Genomic DNA, 20091 nt, shown 5'->3' with positions numbered 1-20091 from the left:
GTTGATTTTTAACTGGTTTGTTTCTGTTATGCAAAGGGGAAGGACAAGGGTTTACTGCAAGAGGAGGCCCACCCCTCCGCACTGGTGCAGAGCAGAACCTAACGCTGCCCACCGTGTTTATGGTGAGCCTTTGCAGGCCTTTCCATGTCACATACCCTCGCCTCTAGGAGATGCCTCATTCCAACTGTTTCAATGCGTTGTTTTCTGTTTCACTGCCTTAAACTCAACGCAGACCACATGTGTATTTTATTTCAATCAGTTTTTCCTGCTTTATCACCTCTATTTGGATTTCACTTTGTTTTTCCTCCACCAAAAAGTCTAAAATCCCAAGTCAGCTGTCTCTGAGGAGATTATGTGTGTTTGCACAAGGACGTGGAGATCCTTAAGAACTACAAATTATCAACCAGGATCAGCTCAACGCCTTCCAGACTTCTTTGCTTTCATGGAGGCCTGTGTTTACCTTTATTTTAAGTGCCTTCAAGGCCCTTCTCTTGAAGCACCTTGCCTTACCAGGGGCTCCGCTCGTTTGTTCGCATTGCCTCCTTTACTCTGAAGAACCATCAATCAGTTTCTGAAACAAAGCAGCCTCTGTGCAGAATCAAAAGCCACCACATCGCCCCTGATGGCAAGAGGATGCAATGGGCATTGTTGTTGGTACACAGGCCTTCGTCTCTTTGAGCAGCACTTCTGTTTGAAATGAATGAGGCAGACATGAGTGGTGGCTTCAAAAGCGGCTACCCTCCTCTGGGCTCTTCTTGTTGAAAGTCCTGAGCAGCTCTGTTACTAGAAAGTAAAGAAAAGAAAAGGCAAATCTGAGGCAGGCTGCAGGTTTCCTACACAAGACACTCACACCTGGCCTCAGCCAGGCTGTGTGGCTGGACATTTGCCTTTACTTTGTAGATTTGTGTTTGCAAGGTTAACGTGAGAGAGGCTGTTTATTTTCTCCCAGTGATTATGCATAAAAATTACACATACTTCCCTCACCAAGAGCCCAGCTCAGAAGTATGACAGGCTCCTCTGTTGGCTTGTGCCTCTTAAGGGTGTCATTGCTGGTAGGAGTAGAGCTGCCATCACTATTGTTGCCATGGTTACGGCTTCTGGACCAGGGGATTGGCTGATCCTTGGCTCAGCTCTTCTACCCAGCTACCATCTCCTCTACAGCAAGAGGCCTCCTTCTTCCCTAGTCCACTTTGTATGTGGCTGGAATGTTAGAGAGCACATAGTTTTCCATGGTACTTCATGACCTTTCTTAGATTCTTAACGACCCTAATGTTGAATAGGACCTAAAGTCTTGGGCTAGTGGAAAAGTTAAAACAATGTTCAGGACTCGTATCGATGATCATCCTAATAATTGGTTTGAGCATCGTCACCTTCCTCTTTTATCTGCAGAGGGTTTGCAATGACTGCTTGAGAATTCAGAGCCAAATATCTGGCCCACAACTGGAAAGCGAAAAGGACAATGCACCAGGTAATTGATGTATAGCTTCATTCATGAATTCACCTTCTTTTTCCCACCCTACCTAAATTTATTTTTAATATGTCTTGCATTGTTTGTATCTTTAAAAAGTGCCTTAAATCCTTTTGAAGCAAGGCTAAATATAAAGAAAATATAAATATATTCCTCAGAAATCCATTGGATTTTTGCTATTAGGTTGGAAGAAAAAAGTACAAAGGTTTTTCTGTCCGGAAAGGGAAAATCACATAATGCAAAACTCCTGGAACACATTCTGTGTAAAAATCAAGTAGAATAATTTAAATGTATATTTTCTGTTGAAGAAAAAAATATATACGTGGTGCTCACTTCAGCAGCACATACACTAAAATTGGAACTATACCGAGAAGATGAGCATGGCCCTGCTAAAGAATGACACACAAATTCACGAAGCATTCCATATTTTTAGACGTTGTCAAAGGGTACAAAGTCCCAGATATAAGATAAATAAGATCTAGGGATCTAATGTCTAGCATGGTGACTATAATTAACAATTCTGTATAACATACTTGAAAGTTTTTAAGACAGTAGGTCTTGAATGTTATCACCATATACACAAAAAATCATAATTATGTGGAGAGATGGAGATATTAACTAACCTTATTGTGATAATCATTTTGCAATGTATACATGTATCTAATCATCATATTATATACCTTAAACTTACATATATGTCAATAATATCTCAATAAAGCTGGAGGGAAAAATACCTCAACTACAGAGGGGAAAAAAATATATATATATATACACATATGATTGGATTCAAGAAAACTGGAATTTCTGGTACAAGGGAGGGATAAGGACATGATACTCCTGGGCCAGCCTGGGGGGTGCAGCAGTTAAGTTTGCATGTTCCTCTTTGGTGGGTGGCCTGGGGTTCACCAATTCGGATCCCGGATGCAGACCTATGGAGCACTTGTCAAGCCATGCTGTGGCAGGTGTTCCACATAAAAAGCAGAGGAAGATGGGCACAGATGTTGGCTCAGGGCCAGTCCTCCTCAGCAAAAAAAAAAAAAAAAAAAAGAGGATTGGTGGCAAATGTTAGCTCAGGACTAATCTTCCTAAAAAACAAAAGGGGGGGCATGACACTCCCAATCTCAGGGAAGCCCCTAAATAATTAGGGGCCTGCTGTATGAAAGCCGCTAACATGTCTGTTCAAATGCCTGGGGTGGGCCACGGGGACATGTCATTACCATCAGGGAGGTGTTTAATGGGTTCTGGGAATCCCAGTTTCTTGCACACAGTAAAAGCTTTACAAATATATGCTGAATTAATGGAAAAGAGAAGTTAAAAAAAAAAAAAAACATGATGCCTGTGTGCTAAATAAGTTCACAATCTTCAAATTAACTCAGGTAGAAGTGATTTAGCGGCACCCAGAAAAGTGGATGCTATAAAGGGTTTAGTCCTTTTAATCCTCTCAATAACGCTTTGAGGTAGATGTTTTTTATCTCCACTTTTTTTCAGATGAGGTGAAGGAAGGTTAAGTAATTTGTGCAGGACTAAATAATCAGTAAGTGAAAGACCCAGGATTTAAGCCCAGAGCCGTCTGATTCTAAAAACAGACTATCCCCTGGGTCTAATCGGATATTTCCCAAGCTTTTCTAACGTAAAGGACTCAGACTGGAGGCCCCACCTCAGACCCGCTGTGCCAGAATCTCAGGGAGGATCTTGGAAGCGTATGTTTAACAAGAGACGAGATGATGACTGTCGTCAGAGCAGCACTTGCTCTGTTGCATCAGGTGGGAAAGGAACCTGCACCTCCCCTGAGTGGTCAAATAGAAGCCACCAGAGATTTGACGCTCGTCCAACTGAAAATAGACCACGTCATTCTGGAGTTTATCACATCACAATATTATACAATATTTATTCTTCAGTTGGTAATAAAGCATTGTCTGATTTAAGGTTATCTGGATCCGAAAACACCAAGACCATTTTGAAAAGTTAAAAATGGGCTCTATTTTAAACCTCCGACTTTTTAGCTTTTCTCTCTGCCCCTCTTTGGTCCTCAGGAGCAGAGGCGACTAAGAATCAGTTTCGACTTCTCGCAGCTGTCATTGCAGCCAAGGTTCCAGTGGGTGCAGGGCTGGAAGGAGAACCACAGGCTAAGACTGGGTCCTCACATCTGGCTGCCCAGCAGACGGCTTTCACAGGATGAGCAAGTGACACGATCCGGGAAGTCGAAAATCCATCCTCGCTCCGTTTGTTTTTCTTAGTTTCAGTTTTTCCGTGCCTCCTAAGAAGAGCCGAGGCTGACTAGGTCTGCAGCTTCAATACCCATCAGGAGAGCAAACGGCTTCTCTGTACCACCCAAGCAATCAATTAAATGGAGAGCGAGGCAGCGATTCCTGACGTGGCAGAATTTTAAGTCCAGCTGTGAAACTCCACAGTGCGGCCAGAAGTAGACAGACAAGTTGAACCGAAACCTAAGGGGCGCTGGACCACTGCCTCTCAGCAATTTTATTGTAAGTTGTTCCCGCTGTCTCAGAGAGAAATTTGAGACGTGGTTAGAGAAAAGCATGCAGCTAATTACCCCCATTTTGAGCATAGATCTTTGTTTTAAGGGACTTGCTTTATAAGCGATTGCCAAGAACCTTGCTTTGAATGATATTTCCAGGCATGCTATTTTTAATAGCAAATAATGGCAGTTACATCTTACAAATAATAGTTTAATATGCTTCTATTCCTGAGTGTTCTTGATCTCATAAAATCTTAACAACAACTCTGTGAGGTTGGTACTCTTCTTAACGCGATATTACAGATGAGGAAACTGGGAGCTGCCTCACCGGGTACTTAAGTACCTTACAGGAAGCACACGGCTCGTAGCTGAGAGCCCAGCTCGTGTAGCTACACCGTCTGCATCCCAAAGGAGGCCGGAAACTAGGCCATTCATTTCTCAAAAGACAGATTCTCTTAGTGGATTAACACATAAGACCCAACAATATGTTTGTTTCTTAAAAATAGTTATTTATAACAAAAAGGTGCAGGAAAGCTAAAAATAAAAAGTTTTATTGAGGAAACTCATACAACAAAAAGAAAACAGTTGGTAAAGTTGATATCATATAAAAGAAATTTTGAAGTCACAAAGGTGGAGGGAGGGTACAAAGAGGTTCGTGATTATAATGAAAAATATAAAATCAACAGCGAAGCCATGGATTACCAAAGTTAGAAACGCAAAGAGAAAGAATAAATAAGAAACAACCAATTGTAATGGGAGGTGTTAATTCGTTATCAGGCTAAGACGAAAGTTAGACAATTTTAAAAATTAAATAGACAAACAAAAAATTTAGAAGACATTGAAGATGTGACAAAAACAGATATAAATTTGGAAAGTAACATAGAGGTTATGAATACTGTACAATTAATAAGTTAGAACCAGTAGACACACACTGAACTCAAAACAACATAGACTATACATTCTTTCAATGTATAGGGCATTGGTACATATATACTAACTCTCAACTAAGGCCCCAAAAATGAATTAAGAGGAAAACTACATAGATATATTTTCTCACCACTATGCGATAAAACTAAATGTTAATAATATAAGTAAAAACAATGAAAGGAGCCTTGGGCAAAATAGTGACCTAATCTATCACCTTGGAGGCAGAATGTCCAGGGTTTGGATTATAACTCCACCCCTTACTGCTGTGTGACCTAGGCAATTTACTGAACCTCTCTGAACTTTGGATTCTTCATCTAAAAATGAGGCTCTACTTTGCAAAGTTGTTATGAATATGAGCTATAAAGTCTGTAAAATAACATAATACTAAGACTTAAAAGAATGCTTAAACCAAATGTCATACAGGGTGATGCCATATTTTTAATGTACTCATATTTTATTTAACTGTAAAAAAAGTCCAGAAGTTTTGTTGATTGAAAGCAAAAGTCTAGAAAATATACATCTAAATACTAACAGTGGCTATCTCTATGCCCTGAGACTTCTGGTGATTTTTGTTAGTTTGCTTTATTTTTCTACTATGAATGTATAATAAGTGCTCAATAAAGCAATAATAAATATGAAAATGTGAACTTCTTTAGAACATAGTAGGAGATAAATATTAATTATAAAGTAATATTAATATTAATAAACAGTATATAATAATATTATATACTGTTGATAAATAGTAATATATTGAGTGCCCTGTGGGTGGGGGTGGTGGTTGCTGTACACATGCAGTCATTTCAGTTGTTGCCACTATCATCGTCGTTATCGTAAATTCTAAAACACTTTTGATGTCTCTCTGTCTCTCTATATACACATATATATTATAAATAAAATAAAATATAAATTTGAATAAATTTTTAATTTAAATATAAATTATAAATTTAGATTATATAAATGTATTTACCTAAATATGAATATATATCATATACAGTATATATTATAGTATATATATGCTATCTGTAAGACAATATTGGGATGACTGACAATTTGAATATGCACTATGGAATTAGATAATCATGTTATCACTGTGATTATGATGAAGCATCAATAAGAAACTTTCCAATTTTCTCAACTATTAACTTTCCTTTTTTTAATAAGAGAAAAATGTCTATCTTAGGAAATATACTTTGAAATATTTAGGTATGTATGCATGTACATCTGCAACTTATTTTCAAATGGTTCAGAAAAAGCTTAATATGTAGAGAGAGAATGAATAAAGCAAGCAAGGAAAATATAAACTAATGATGAATCTGGGTAAAGGGTACAGGAGTTCTTCATACTAGTCTTTAACATTTCTATGAGCTTAAAATTAAATAAAAATAAAAATTTACAACAACAGACAAATAAATGGATGACAACTTCTAACAACAGCAGCAAAGTTTCTGTAAGCAACAGGGCCAAGTAGGAAATTAACAACCTGTGGAATGCTGTAAAACTGAAACCACCACCTAGCGACGTGAGAGGCGTGCGAACAAATCAGGGCCAGCGGTGAAGACGGGGTGCATTGTAGGAATACGAAATCAGTGAACTAAGCACTCGATTGAAAACCTTATAAAAAGAAGAGAGTCAACATAAGGCAAAATAGAAAATAATAAAGGTGAAGGACAGAAATAAATACACTGGAAAGCAAAAAATCAGAGGAAATAATAAATTTAAGTGCTCCTTCTCTAAAAAGTTTGGAAGATAGATTAAAACCCTTGGAAATATAATAAATAAAAGAAGAGGCATAAATCAACAAAGTTAAAAACAAGACTGGCAATTTAACAATTGATATAAAGGATTTTAAAATATAAATGATTGAAATGCACAATTTGTGATAATCAATTAGAAATGTTTAGCCAAATGGACAATAATACAAAATATAAAATAAATTCGCAAAACAAGATGTTGGAAACATGAAAATAATAATGAAGAAGGAAATTGAGAAAGTTATTAAGGAAATACCTCACCCACCAAAAGAAAATATGACCTAAACAAATTTACTGAACAGTATTTCTACATGTTCAAGAAACAGATTTTTCCATATTACGTCATCAGTCCCAAATCATGGAAAAACAAGACCCAACTGGTCCTAAGAGATAAGAATCATGCTCATCCACAAATCTGTGAAGAGCCACACACACAAAAACACATCATCTTAGGATGCCAAATGTGCACAAGTGCCAATTCCAATAAAAGTGGTTTGAAAACATGACAACCAGACTCAGGCACGTAGTAGATTGGTTGTTGGATAAATGAATATATGGGTATATGAGTGAAGAAATTAACGTGGTCAAGTAGCAACATCTACTAAGGCAGGAGTGGCTTGTGTGCACCATCTATTTGCTAACTTTTATTAATCACTTTATCCGGGTCAGGCCCAATGAGCATAGGCAGAAAAATCATTTTTAACTGAGCTTACAGAACACAGCTGAACAAAAGAGTGTGAAGGCCGATAAAGATAAATTCTAGGAATGCCGAAAGATTACGACAAATCATGGAACACCTTTTATCAAAGAATTGCTGATTTTTATTTATTTATTTATTGGTTTGTTTATTTTGGTGTGACTTAAAACAAAAACAGAAGAAAGGAAGACTCTAAGGATTGCAGAGTGACAGAATATACCATCCCAAAATATGCCACTTTGGCATAAGGACTCCTTTGAGCTAAAGGCACTTGAAAAACAGCAGGTGTGAGAAGAGCGTTCTAATCTCCCCTTTTCTTCCTCAATCAGGAGAAAAAGAGTCCCATGTGAAGGATGCCCTCCCAGCACCAGGGGAAAAGAAACATCCTTCAAGGAGGAATAAGCTGAGAGAATCCTGCACACACAGATCTTATTAAAATAATTCTTATCTGCCTTCAGCCTCCCTGCATAATTCATTACTTTTCCACAATTGCCTCTCTTTGCTCAACCCAGTATAAAAGCACGTAGGGTCTGCCATTGCTTTCGGTCTCCATTTCCTTATGAGGGACGCTGTGTCATGTAAAACTTATGCATGTTTGTCTGCTTTTCTCCTGTCAGTCTGTTTCAGGTCAGTTTAATTCTCTGGCGTGGCCAAAAAACCCTAAGAGGATAAGGGTAAAATGCTGCCTCCTCTACGGGATGCTCCTCAAGGCAGAGACTGAGGAATCTGACTACACGAAAATTTAAAACTCTATTCAGCAAAACACCACAGGCAATGGGAAAAGACAAAATGCAAATTGGGAGAGGATGTTTGCAACACGTATAACCACAAAGACTTAAAATCAGTAAGAAAAACACTAACGAACGAATAGAAAAATGGACAAAAGAACCATCAATTCATAGCAGAGGAAATTTGAATGACCAGTGGCACACATAAAAAGATGTTTGATCTCACCAGTAATCAGAAAAATGCAAATTAGAACAACGAGATACAATTTTACGTCCATCAAACTGGTGAAAATGGCATAATCTGACACTATCAAGTGCTGGTGATGACGTGGAAAAAATTGGAGAAACATTTGCATTTTGTGGATGATGTGTTCACTGGTGTAACCATTTTGGAGGATAAATTGTCAACATCCAGCAACACTGAAGACATGAATATTTCGCGTGCCAGCAATTTCACTTCCAGGAGTAAACTCTAGAAGCTCTCACTTGTGGACAGCCCAAGTGCATTGCAACATTGTTTATAACAGCAAAAAATAAACAAAGTAAACCACACAAACATTCTTCAACAGAAGAAATTGTAAATACTCCTGCAATGGGACCATTCATAGCAGTTTTATCAACAGAGATAAATCTCGAAAATATAATGCTGAGTGAGAAAAAAAGTTGCAGATAAATAAATCAAGTATAAAAATTTGTAAGCATACAAAATAATGTTACAGATTTTATAGCTACCTATATAGCTACCTATATACGTTGCAAACATATACACAGATGAGAATGATCTCTCTCATTCTGAGTACCAGACTCAGGATCGGGTGGCCTATGAGAGGGAAAAATGAAAAGAGACACACAGATATCCAGGTAGTCCATGTTTTAACAAAAGAAAAGAAAATGTTAGGATTTGATAGATCTGAGTAGCAGAGTGGTATTCATAAATATTCATTATGCTATGTGTTTGAAATCACTAAAATTTTCTTAAATGAGCACCCAATTTTAAAAATATATCAAAAATACAAAAATATATAAACTAGTATATAAAATATATAAAAATCATTAATATATAATTCATAAAGAAAATATCAGTCAAGATAGTGGTGGTGGTAAATTCAACTTTAACTCACTAAAAAAAAAGTTTAAAAATACATATACCATTTGGCTTATCAATTTAGCATGAAATTGTGAAAATGTTAATAGCTAATGTTAACAATGGGAAAGGATGGGATGGAAGGGGAGAGCACACCCATTCACTATTGATGGGAACATAAAATGATACAAATTTACTTAATTTAGCAGGATATATGAAAAGGTAAAATATATATGTACCCAGATTTTTTTTTATTGAGTTAATGATAGGTTACAATCTTGTGAAATTTCAGTTGTACATTAATGTTTGTCAGTCATGTTGTAGGTGCACCACTTCACCCTTTGTGCCCACCTCCCACCCCACCTTTCCCCTGGTATCCACTAAACTGTTCTTAGTCCATAATTTTAAATTCCTCATATGAGTGGAGTCATACACAGATTATCCTTCTCTCGCTGGCTTATTTCACTTAACATAATTCCCTCAAGGTCCATCCATGTTATTGCAAATGGAATGATTTTGTTCTGTTTTGCAGCTGAGTAGTATTCCATTGTATATATGTACCACATCTTCTTTATCCATTCGTCAGTTGCTGGGCACTTAGGTTGCTTCCATGTCTTGGCTATTGTAAATAATGCTGCAATAAACATTGGGGTGCATAGGACTTTTGGGATTGCTGACTTCAAGCTCTTTGGATAAATACCCAGTAGTGGGATGGCTGGATCGTATGGTAGTTCTATTTTTAATTTTTTGAGGAATCTCCATACTGTTTTCCATAGTGGCTGCACCAGTTTGCATTCCCACCAGCAGTGTATGAGGGTTCCTTTTTCTCCGCAACCTCTCCAACATTTGTTACTATTAGTTTTAGATATTTTTGTCATTCTAACGGGTATAAGGTGATATCTTAGTGTAGTTTTGATTTGCATTTCCCTGATGATCAGCGATGATGAGCATCTTTTCATGTGCCTATTGGCCATCAGTTATCTTCTTTGGAGAAATGTCTGTTCATGTCTCCAGCCCATTTTTTGATTGGGTTGTTTGATGTTTTGTGGTTGAGTTGCGAGAGTTCTTTATATATTATGGATATTAAGCCTTTGTCCGATATATGACTTGCAAATATTTTTTCCCAGTTAGTGGGTTGTGTTTTTGTTTGAATCCTGTTTTCATTTGCCTTGAAGAAGCTCTTTAGTCTGATGAAGTCCCATTTGTTTATTCTTTCTATTGTTTCCCTTCTCTGAGAAGGCATGGTGCCCGAAAAGATCCTTTTAATACTGATGTCAAAGAGTGTACTGCCTACGTTTTCTTCCAGAAGCCTTATCGTTTCAGGTCTCACCTTTAGGTCTTTGATCCATTTTGAGTTTATTTTGGTGAATGGTGAAAAAGAATGGTCAATTTTCATTCTTTTACATGTGGCTTTCCAGTTTTCCCAGCACCATTTGTTGAAAAGACTTTCTTTTCTCCATTGTATGCCCTCAGCTCCTTTGTCGAAGATAAGCTGTCCATAGATGTGTGGTTTTATTTCTGGGCTCTCAATTCTGTTCCATTGATCTGTGCACCTGTTTTTGTACCAGTGCCATGCTGTTTTGATTACTGTAGCTTTGTAGTATGTTTTGAAGTCAGGGATTGTGATGCCTCCTGTTTTGTTCTTTTTTCTCAGGATTGCTTTAGAAATTCGGGGTCTTTTGTTGCCCCATATGAATTTTAGGATTCTTTGTTCTAATTCTGTAAAGAATATCATTGGGATTCTGATTGGGATGGCGTTGAATCTGTGGATTGCTTTAGGTAGAACGGACATTTTAACTATGTTTATTCTTCTAATCCACGTACATGGAATGTCTTTCCATCTCCTTATGTCGTCATCCAATTCTCTCAGAAAGGCCTTGTAATTTTCATTATATAGGTCCTTCACTTCCTTAGTTAAATTTACCCCAAGGTATTTTATTCTTCTTGTTGCGATTGTGAATGGTATTGTTGTACCCAGATTTTTAACCTTTGCCTCAGCAATTCTACTTTAGGAAATTTATGCAAAGGAAGTGATCAGAAATGTGGACCAAGGGACTGTCCCCATGGCGTAGTGGTTAAATTTGGAGCATTCCACATTGGCAGCCCTGGTTTGTGGGTTCAGATCCCAGGTGCAGACCTACACCACTCGTCAGCCATTCTGTGGCAGCAACCCACTTATGAAGTGGAGGAAGATTGGCACAGATGTTAGCTCAGACTTATCTTCCTCAAGCAAAAAAAAGAGGAAGATTGGCAATAGATGTTAGCTCAGGGCTAATCTTCCTCAGCAAAAAAAAAAGAGAGAGAGAGAGAGAGAAACGTGGACGAAGATTCATGCTTAAGTATGTTTATAGTAGCACTGTTCATAGTAGTGATATCTTAGACATTAAAGTTAATAAAAAACAATAGGAAATTAAGTTAATTACGGTATATCTATAGAATGCAATACTCTATAGCTGTTTCAAATAATATTTTAAAAGAATATTTAATACCGCTGAAATACATCATTAAATATTGTTAAGACAGGTTATTAATGAGTTTATATAGTATGTTTACAGTTGTATTTTTAAACATAAATATATAGACAGGAAAAATAATTTGGAGGTATCCACATCCAAACATCAACAGTGGTTATCTTGGAATGGTGAAATTAAGGGTCTTCTCCACCACGTTTTTTTTTTTTTTTTTTGCTCTTCATTTTCTTATTTTTCAATAATAAACATTTATTGATTTTATAATAGAAAAAGTTATTAAAAATAAAACATTTCACTAAAATAAGCTTTGGTTGATTAAAGATCCAAATATAAAATCTAATTATGGAAGAACTTGCAGAAAATTGAAAAAACTGTTTATCACCTCTCTGGGGGAATTTTAACTTTCTCAGCTTTGAAGCGATTTAAATGATTGCACTATAAAAATTAGCATTACTAAAGATTTTTTAAAAGAGGGAATATATTTCTATCAACCATTACAAAGAATTAAGATCTATCATAAATAGCTAATTCAAATTTGTAAAATAAATGTCAAGATCCCAAAAGATCAATAGGTAAAACACAGGACCGTTCCCATAAGGGAAATACAATTAGTAGACAAACAGAATGTAAAAATGTGAATTCTCACTAGAAATCAAAGAAATGTAAATGAAAGCAGTCTGAAGATGACAATTTACATGTTCTAAAGGAACCAAAAAAAACACACAAAAGAATGAATGCTAATATCCAGTGATAGTGAAACTGCCCAGAAATTGACCTATACCTTTCATTTACAACCATAGGGTTCCCACCCTTTAGGAGGGAATGTTACTACTAAGAATTAATGCTCAAGAAATAATTTGGCAAAAGCAGAATGGTCCCTCCCAACTTCCTGACTTCTGAATGTTGGCACTCCCAGGGCTCAACCTTGGACGCCTCCTCTCTCCCATCCGCGTGCACTCATCAGAGGATCTCACCCACAAACCCAGACCTCTCCCTTGGGTGCCCAGGGAGACAGCAGACCAGAGCTGAGATTTCCCTGCGGGTGGGCGTGAGGGGGATCCTGACGGCAGTGCAAGGGCTCTGAATTCAGTCAAAGGGGCGTTGAAGACAAGAGAGGCCAGCCAAGAGAGTCAGAGAGAAGCCTAAAAGCAAGCGTCCTCATCATATTATGTAATCCTTTACATTAATAACCAAACGTCCCAGGCTCTATCCTCTAGGGAGTATCTGTGAGGTCCCCAGGAATTCCCCAATTGCAGTAGCCCTCAGCTTGACCTCAGTTACCAGCTTTCAACTGCCCTCGACCCCCACCTCCGAAGTCTCAGGGAATTATTTTTGTAAGGCAGTCCACTCATGTTTTGGCCCCATCGATGATGCTTCCAACCCACTTAAGGTGGGCACCTCAGCATTCCCTCCATGCCTTCTAGGAGAGCTCTCCCCTGCTGGGAACCAGGCCTTTCCCTCTGCGGGTGGCTGCTGGCCACCCCGGGCCCTTGGAGCTGCAAAGTGTATAGATCCTGTTCTGAGGTCAGGAAGCAGAACTGCATGGGCCCCCAAGCCTCACAAGATCCCTCTGTTCCACGAACACACACGTCCACTTGACATCCCAGTCTGGAGTCTCTACGTCACATGAGTCCTTTTATTGCTTAAGGATCTTGGGACATTAACCATCTCTTCATTCTCATGACTTCTTGAGGTCAGACTCACAGGTTTCATTGTCCCCACTGTGAGGTCATGACTTACCCCAGCAGAACCAGGTTCACACCCAGATCTTCTGCCCTCAAATCCATGTCTCTCTCCCATGGCACCCAGTTTGGCCAAGAGTGGGTATTGCTACACATATTAACAGCCTACTATTTTCTTTCTTGCTTTTCTATTGCCTGTGAAAAACGGACAAGGGAAGTTACTTTTCTATCAAGAGCTAAAACAAGCAGTTTTGCTCTGAGATGATATGATAGCAAAAAGAAGGAGTCCCCAGAGGCCAGGAGCCCTGTGTAAATCTGACTGTGCTCTCCTTCCAGCTCTAAGATCCCAATTACACACCTGCTGACCTCTGAGATCTAATCATGCTGTTTCCTAAGGCATTGAAAGGATGGTCCGCTCTCCCGAGTCCTCTGCGTAGCCTGACAGTCCGATTAGGTGATAGGAATAGAATTGTGGAGTGAAAAATGGCTCTCTCCAGGGTATCACTCCGGGGGCCATAAATTTAAAGGAAGCCTAGACACAGCAATATTTTCGTCCTCCCATCCCTGAACTTTGTCTGGAGGAAAGCTCCTTCCGCAGCCTGGCTCACTCAGCAAACACTTGCCCGTGTGCCTTCTCCTCTCTGCAGATCACAGGCTGGTCCGGAGAGGGGAGAGTGCCTGTGGGTTCACCTGAATGATGTGCAGTTTCTCAAGGCATGAGGACTGAAACTGGGGCTGCTGAGGTTACATCCACTCAGGCCTCCTGACCCCGAGACATCCAGGAATTCCTGCTTGGGGTTGAAGAGATCCCCCTTCCACCTGACCCTATGGGAAAAAATAAACTTTCCAAAGGCGGGTTTGCACCGACTACTCTGGGCAGAACTGTGTGGACAATGTTCTCTGGTGTCCAGTACATGCGGCCCCCCAGGGGCACAGACTCTCTGGCCCTTGGACAGGACCCCTGGGGCATGAGGAGTGAGACCGGGGATAGACTCACCAGCGAGTTCCTAGTCCTGACGCCAGTGAGTCACCTCTCCAGGCGGTGGGGTTCTGTCCCCAGCTACCCTGGAGGTACCCTGGGGGCCTTTCCAACTCTACAGCCTGTTTTCTTGGCCATTAGCCTGAGAAAAGGAACCATGTTTTATTAACTTAAATTCAGAGTTAGCTAGTCTAAGACAGGTGATGGAAATTATTCAAAAAACAAGAAAGCAAATATTTTTTGGAGAGTGCTTTGTTTTTTAAATAGAATGGAATTCATAACAACTTTTACAGTTAATTCCAAAATCAAGGACAGGAAGCATGAATCCTATCTATACTTTTTTTCAAGACCACTATAAATAGTTCTTCTATTCTTTATTATAGTCAGTTAAATGGGCAGAAAAAGGAAAGGAACCTGTAAGGGACGGGAGAAATGAAAAGCACGATGAAAGATGGTAATCAATAAAAATAATAATAGCTAACATGTGTGGTGCTGGGCACTGGGCTAAGCACAGCTCAAGGATTTTTCTCATTTATTCTTCCCCCAAACCCTGTGAGGCAAATAGTAGTACTGTCCCAATTTGAGGGTGGGGAAACTGAGGCACAAAGATTTTAAATAATTTGCCCTCTAATGGGGCTAAAAAGGGAGAATCCAGCTTGGAAATCCAGTTCCCTGTTATCACAAAGCCTCTGCTCTAGGGACAAAGATACTGAAGGAGACAGCCTCTCCTCCGGAAGGGACCTTATCCTGTGATCTTTAGAATTCTGTCGCTGAATACTTCCTTTGTCATTTCTTAAGGATAGGACTTACAGGGGATCTTCTGTGCTTCAGTGGAAAACTATGCATTGTGTACACACAGCACGGCCTTCCTGGGTTATCTGATTCTAGCCTTCACTGCCCTGAGGCATCTTACAACTCTGTACACTGTAGATAACTAACAGCCAAGCAAGACGCAAATTCTGCCCTGTCCTGTAGAAGTTCCATGGACCTCCCTCCCACACTGTGGAAGAAGCTAATTGTGCTTCCATTTGCACCCTCATTTCAACATTTTTTTTTATCCATACGAATTTGTGGGGATTTTTGGCTTCTCCTTTGAACTGGTTATAACACTCTTACCAGTTGCCTCATTAATGAGTTAAAATAAAATGTTTACCATATGTTCATTTTTATATCTGAATGACAGTCATGATTTTACCTTTTAAAACAAATTATTTCTTAACAGAAGTATCAAAGCATCTCAAAACATCTCAGTGTTGCTTCCTGGAAGACCCAGGCATGATCTCACCCAATGGTTTCAGGAGGACCGGATGAGCAATGGTGGTGTGTAAAGGACGTCACTCATAGCACAGCCTCGCCCTGACAATTTCCTGTCAAACGGTGTTCTGTCCACGACAAAGCTTCGTGGGCAAAAGTCCAGTCCCCTATTTGGGCTGGTCTTTATTTACTGTTGATTGGAGAAAATTAATCTGTACATAAATTATACAATTCTATCCCACCATAATGTCTCCATCACTTCTATCCTGTGCTACATTTCATGGGCTATTTCAAGGCTATCTTCGTTAAATAGCTGAGGAAAGCCTTGAGAACATTTGTTTTTAAAATAATAATACAATAAACACATGACCTATGTCCTTATCTGCAGTACAAGAGCACAACACAACTCCATTTGTTTTCATCTAAGAGACACGAAGATCTCACAGCCAATTCCTGTGACACTTGGCCAAACTACTTTTTGTTGTGTGGGCTTTGGAGTTACACAAACATAATTCAAATCTTATTCCATCACTTTCTAGAATGTGGGTGTGGGCAACTCAGTAACCTCAGTTTTCTTCTCTGTACAAAGGGAATAATCATACCTGTGCCATAAGATTATTCCTGAGGTTTCAGTGAGGTGTTCACTGCCACGTGGAGGCTGGTGTCTTTGGGAGGTGGCCCCTGAACTGTTGACCCCTGACTTCTAGGCCTGTCTAGGAATCAATGACTAACCACATCAGCAAGATCCCCTGTCAGTAGGAAAGTTATGAGTCATTGGCAGCACTTGAAGCAGATCACTGGGAACTGTTCCTGATTTCTTGCAGCCAAGGACTTCATTTGCCAACCCCAGAAAGCTTTTATGAGATGAGTATCTGACGTGGTGTGAATACCAGCTGCTGCAAAGAGGCTCAGGCCATTTCCACTTGAGCAATGCCCCAGCCCTGCTAATATCCAGGGTGAGGACAGTGCCCCTGGGTATCCCATAGTCAGAAGCACTGGGACCCAGAGAAAGAAAGCTAGCGTGACACCTTGCCAAACTGTGCCCATGCTTTTCTGCAATCAGCCAGTTTAGTTCATGGCTTGGTTGGGATCTCTGAGGAGACCAGCATTATCACCCCTCACCAAGCCCAACCAACGCTCCAAGCAGCTGGAGGATGCAGGCAGAGTCTAGTCCACACCTGCCCCCTTTCCCACAGAGGAGAAAACCCTTGGCAAAGTATAAGGAGCCAGCCATGTTCCATGTCTACCTGGCTATCAAAACCAACTTAAATCTTTACTTCCTTTTACCTCCAAGCATAATGCAAACAGAGGAAAAAAGACTTTCCTTTCTACTGAAACTATTAAAATCATAAAATGAACTATTGTATCTGGTCACAAAAAGACTGTTCTGGTATTTGGTTTTTTGTTTGTTTGCTTTCTTAACTGTTCCACAAACCAGCAGCTGAAATTCTGAGGGGGAGAGTAAGTGGGCCAGCACAGATCAGGCAACATAAAAATAAGTGCAGAAAGTGATCTCAACTCTTTGCTCCCTAGCTACTAGCTTTTCACTTTAGACTCTGGGAATGAGAGAGCATCAGAGCTTACAGGGACCTAGACGTCCTTCTGTCCAATCTGCATTGATTAGACACTTGACCTTGGACAAGGAATCTCGGAGCCTCAGTTTTCTCACCTGCTAAATGGCAGAAGTAATTCCTACCTCATTTGTTATAAAAATCAAATGAGCTCTGATTGGACCAGGAGTTTTTATAAGCACTTTCCATGTGATAATGTTTGACCTCATAATTACATTTCACAGATGAGAACATTGAGGCTGAGAAAGGGTACATAATTTGCCCAAGATCACACAACTAGTCACAGGCAGAGCCGATGCACAGGTTAATCTGCAAAGGTTACTCGATGCAGGCGTGATGATCTTGGATGAATAACCACCTGCTTGAAAGGCTTGAAACCCTTCATTCCTTCTCATAGTCTAAGATGTTGTCTGCGATCTTGCTTTCAGCTTTCATTTGTTTACTGATCGTTAAAAAAAAAAATAGATAAGGACAAGTTTAAACTCCAAGTCAACAGCTTTCCAAAGGAGGACATGGTCCTAGCCAACTCAAATTAAAGAAATGTCCCTACTTGCTTTTGCCATATCCTCCCAGGGTATGATAATATCCATACAGATCAATCGACGACTCAATAAACGCTTGATCATTGCCCGGTGGCAGCCTGGTCCCAAGCAGGAGTAAAAGAGGGTAGTTATTTTCCAATGACATGATCCTGAAAGTTCATAAATTTCATCTTGGAAGTGGAAGAGGGTGGAGGGGTAGGAAGGAAAGCCCAGTGCAGTTCTGAGGAGAACCAGATACGTAGGGACCAAGGGCTTGTTGTTAAGAAAACTGACCCTGGACTCACATGGCCCTGATCTCCCCTCTCCTCAGCCTTTTACGGCTAAGATATGGTTTTGTCCCAGTCTTAACCTCAACTGTAAAATGAGGGAAATATTAGTACCAATCCAAAAGCTATTGTTTCAATTACTCTTTTCTTCGGACTCCACCAAGAGGCTGCTGTTCTCAGGTATACCCAGTTTCTGAAGATGAAAGCAAGAAAATCTGATTCTGAATATAACACCTTGTTTCTCTGATCAGTGAACTTCACCTTGATCCCTGGATTCTCCCTCCTGGGACTTGCTCTCTTTATCTCTGTAAAATATTTATTTCTTTTCTTCCAATTAATTTCCTTATCAACATGACGCTAAAGGAAAAGGTTACATTCAGGTCATCAAATGCCAATCTCTTAAAATCTCTATTTCTTCAAGGAGCTCTTCAAATTAAAAAGAGTAAGAACTGGGTAACTTTTAAGAATCTCATTACAAAACCCTTATTGTTTTCAACCGAGGATTGCAGATGAGAGACACCACAGGGCTCTCCTACCATGGGTGGTGCTGATGACTCTGCTGGAGGCCCCAGCCTCCAGGAGGCTCAGGCCTGCCTCCTTTTCATCTCATGGGATCTGAAGGGTTCACCATAAGCTGCTGGGCTTTCATGGGTATCAAAATCACAAAAAGACCCCACTAATGGATTTATTGACTGTTCTGATGTATTGATGGAGTCAATTACATAATAGGTCATGAAGGCCTGGAGCCATTCTATCCATCTACAGCGAAGGCATACATATCTTTTTAATGGAGGGCCTTTATCAGTTTAAAAAAATTTGAGCCCCCCCCAAAATATTTACTTGCTTATAAGTTATATAACATGAATATATTACATAGTACTATATACAAACAATAGAGTATGAATATATTATAAACACTATATACACACTAACAAAATTTTCTAAAGTGATGTCTTCGTTCATTCCATCTGCAATAACAGAATACCATAGACTGAGTGGCTTATAAACAACAGAAATTTATTTCTCACAGTTCTGGAGGCTGAGAAGTCTAAGATCAAGGTGTCAAGGTGTCTGGTGACAGCCCCCATTCTCATAGATGGCCGTCTTCTCATTCTAACCTTGCACAGCAAAAGGGGCCAGGGATTTGTCTGGGGTCCCTCTTATAAGGGACCTGTTCACGGGGGCTCCGCCTTCATGCTGTAATCACCTCCCAAAGACCCCACCTCCTAATCCCATCACCTTGGGAGGTAGGTTTCAACATATGAATTTTAGCCGGGCACAAACATTCAGCTTATAGCAGATGATAGAAGAAAGATCAGAAAGGTCTATGATTTTCTTCTTGTCCCTCAGTAGATTCCTCAAGCACTGCTCTGAGGCAATGGTTCTCCAACTTCATGTGGCCAAGAATAACATGGAGAATTTGTTTAGCATGAAGGTTCTCCAGGCCCCAGCCCTAGAAGTTTCAATTCAGTCGTTCTTGGAATGGACGCATAACTTGCCCTTTTCATGAGCTCTTTGGCTGACTCTGATTCCAGCGCTCAGTCAGATTTTGGAACCACTGGCCCAGACCCTTCTCACTTCCTACCCTTCTCATTTTTTGCTAAAATTTTATGACCGTGGTCCTGCTGTTACCTACCTCCTGGACACCCTCTTGATCCCCTAGGTGAATTAAAAACAGTAAAAATAATAATAGCCGCCATTTCTTACTTCCCACTTGCCAGGACGTCTAAGGGCTTTACCCCTTTTCATCGCCTCCCTTGACCCGTAGGCATCCTTAGTCCCACTACACAGATGGAGAAAACTAAAGTTCAGGACACTAATGTCTTGCCCAAGGCCACCCAACTAGTAGGTGACAGTGATTTGAACTTTGGAATCTGTCTGATTACAAAGCCTGGCCCCTTGAACACTAAGCATATTGCCTCCAAAATAAGTCGCTGTAATTTATTGAACCTCTTCTATGAACCAGGCAATTGGCTGGGCACTTCACGTACAAATCTCTAACACTCATGACTTACCTGTGTCTGCAGAGGTGCAAATCTCAGTTCACAAATTCTGATTTGCAAGAAATGTCTATATTCCCATGTGAGCTACTGACTGCAAAGTCCTATTTTCCAGGCCCTCTTGGATTCCTTCCTCCCACTCCCACCACTACTTATGCCGCAGTTCTGGATCAGATACAATACCCAGGCCTG

At 39.9% G+C, this 20091-nt stretch overlaps 1 protein-coding gene, 1 long non-coding RNA gene and 1 other non-coding gene across 3 annotated transcripts in view; 2 read left to right on the top strand and 1 right to left on the bottom strand.

Moving 5' to 3' along the window:
- Positions 1 to 409: 409 nt before the first annotated feature.
- LOC138917735 (uncharacterized) lies at positions 410 to 1059 on the bottom strand. The gene is made up of 2 exons (XR_011426183.1): positions 976 to 1059; positions 410 to 783 (listed from the first exon to the last, which is right to left on the bottom strand). It is a non-coding gene; the product is annotated as an uncharacterized lncRNA (long non-coding RNA).
- A 45-nt stretch (positions 1060 to 1104) lies between these two features.
- LIPC (lipase C, hepatic type) overlaps positions 1105 to 20091 on the top strand; it is a 161042-nt gene continuing 142055 nt past the window's right edge. The window contains exons 1-3 of the mRNA XM_070235911.1: positions 1105 to 1232; positions 1390 to 1468; positions 3502 to 3954. The gene's annotated coding sequence lies outside the window, so the exon portion shown is untranslated. The remainder of the gene's footprint in view (positions 1233 to 1389; positions 1469 to 3501; positions 3955 to 20091) is intronic.
- On the top strand, positions 1794 to 1899 carry LOC111769846 (U6 spliceosomal RNA). The gene has a single exon (XR_002802666.1). It is a non-coding gene; the product is annotated as a U6 spliceosomal RNA (small nuclear RNA).

This window comes from Equus caballus, chromosome 1 (assembly GCF_041296265.1).
Source record: "Equus caballus isolate H_3958 breed thoroughbred chromosome 1, TB-T2T, whole genome shotgun sequence".
Lineage (NCBI taxonomy): Eukaryota > Metazoa > Chordata > Mammalia > Perissodactyla > Equidae > Equus > Equus caballus.
Note: the sequence above shows the minus strand (reverse complement) of the source record. Positions and strands in the feature narration are given on the sequence as shown.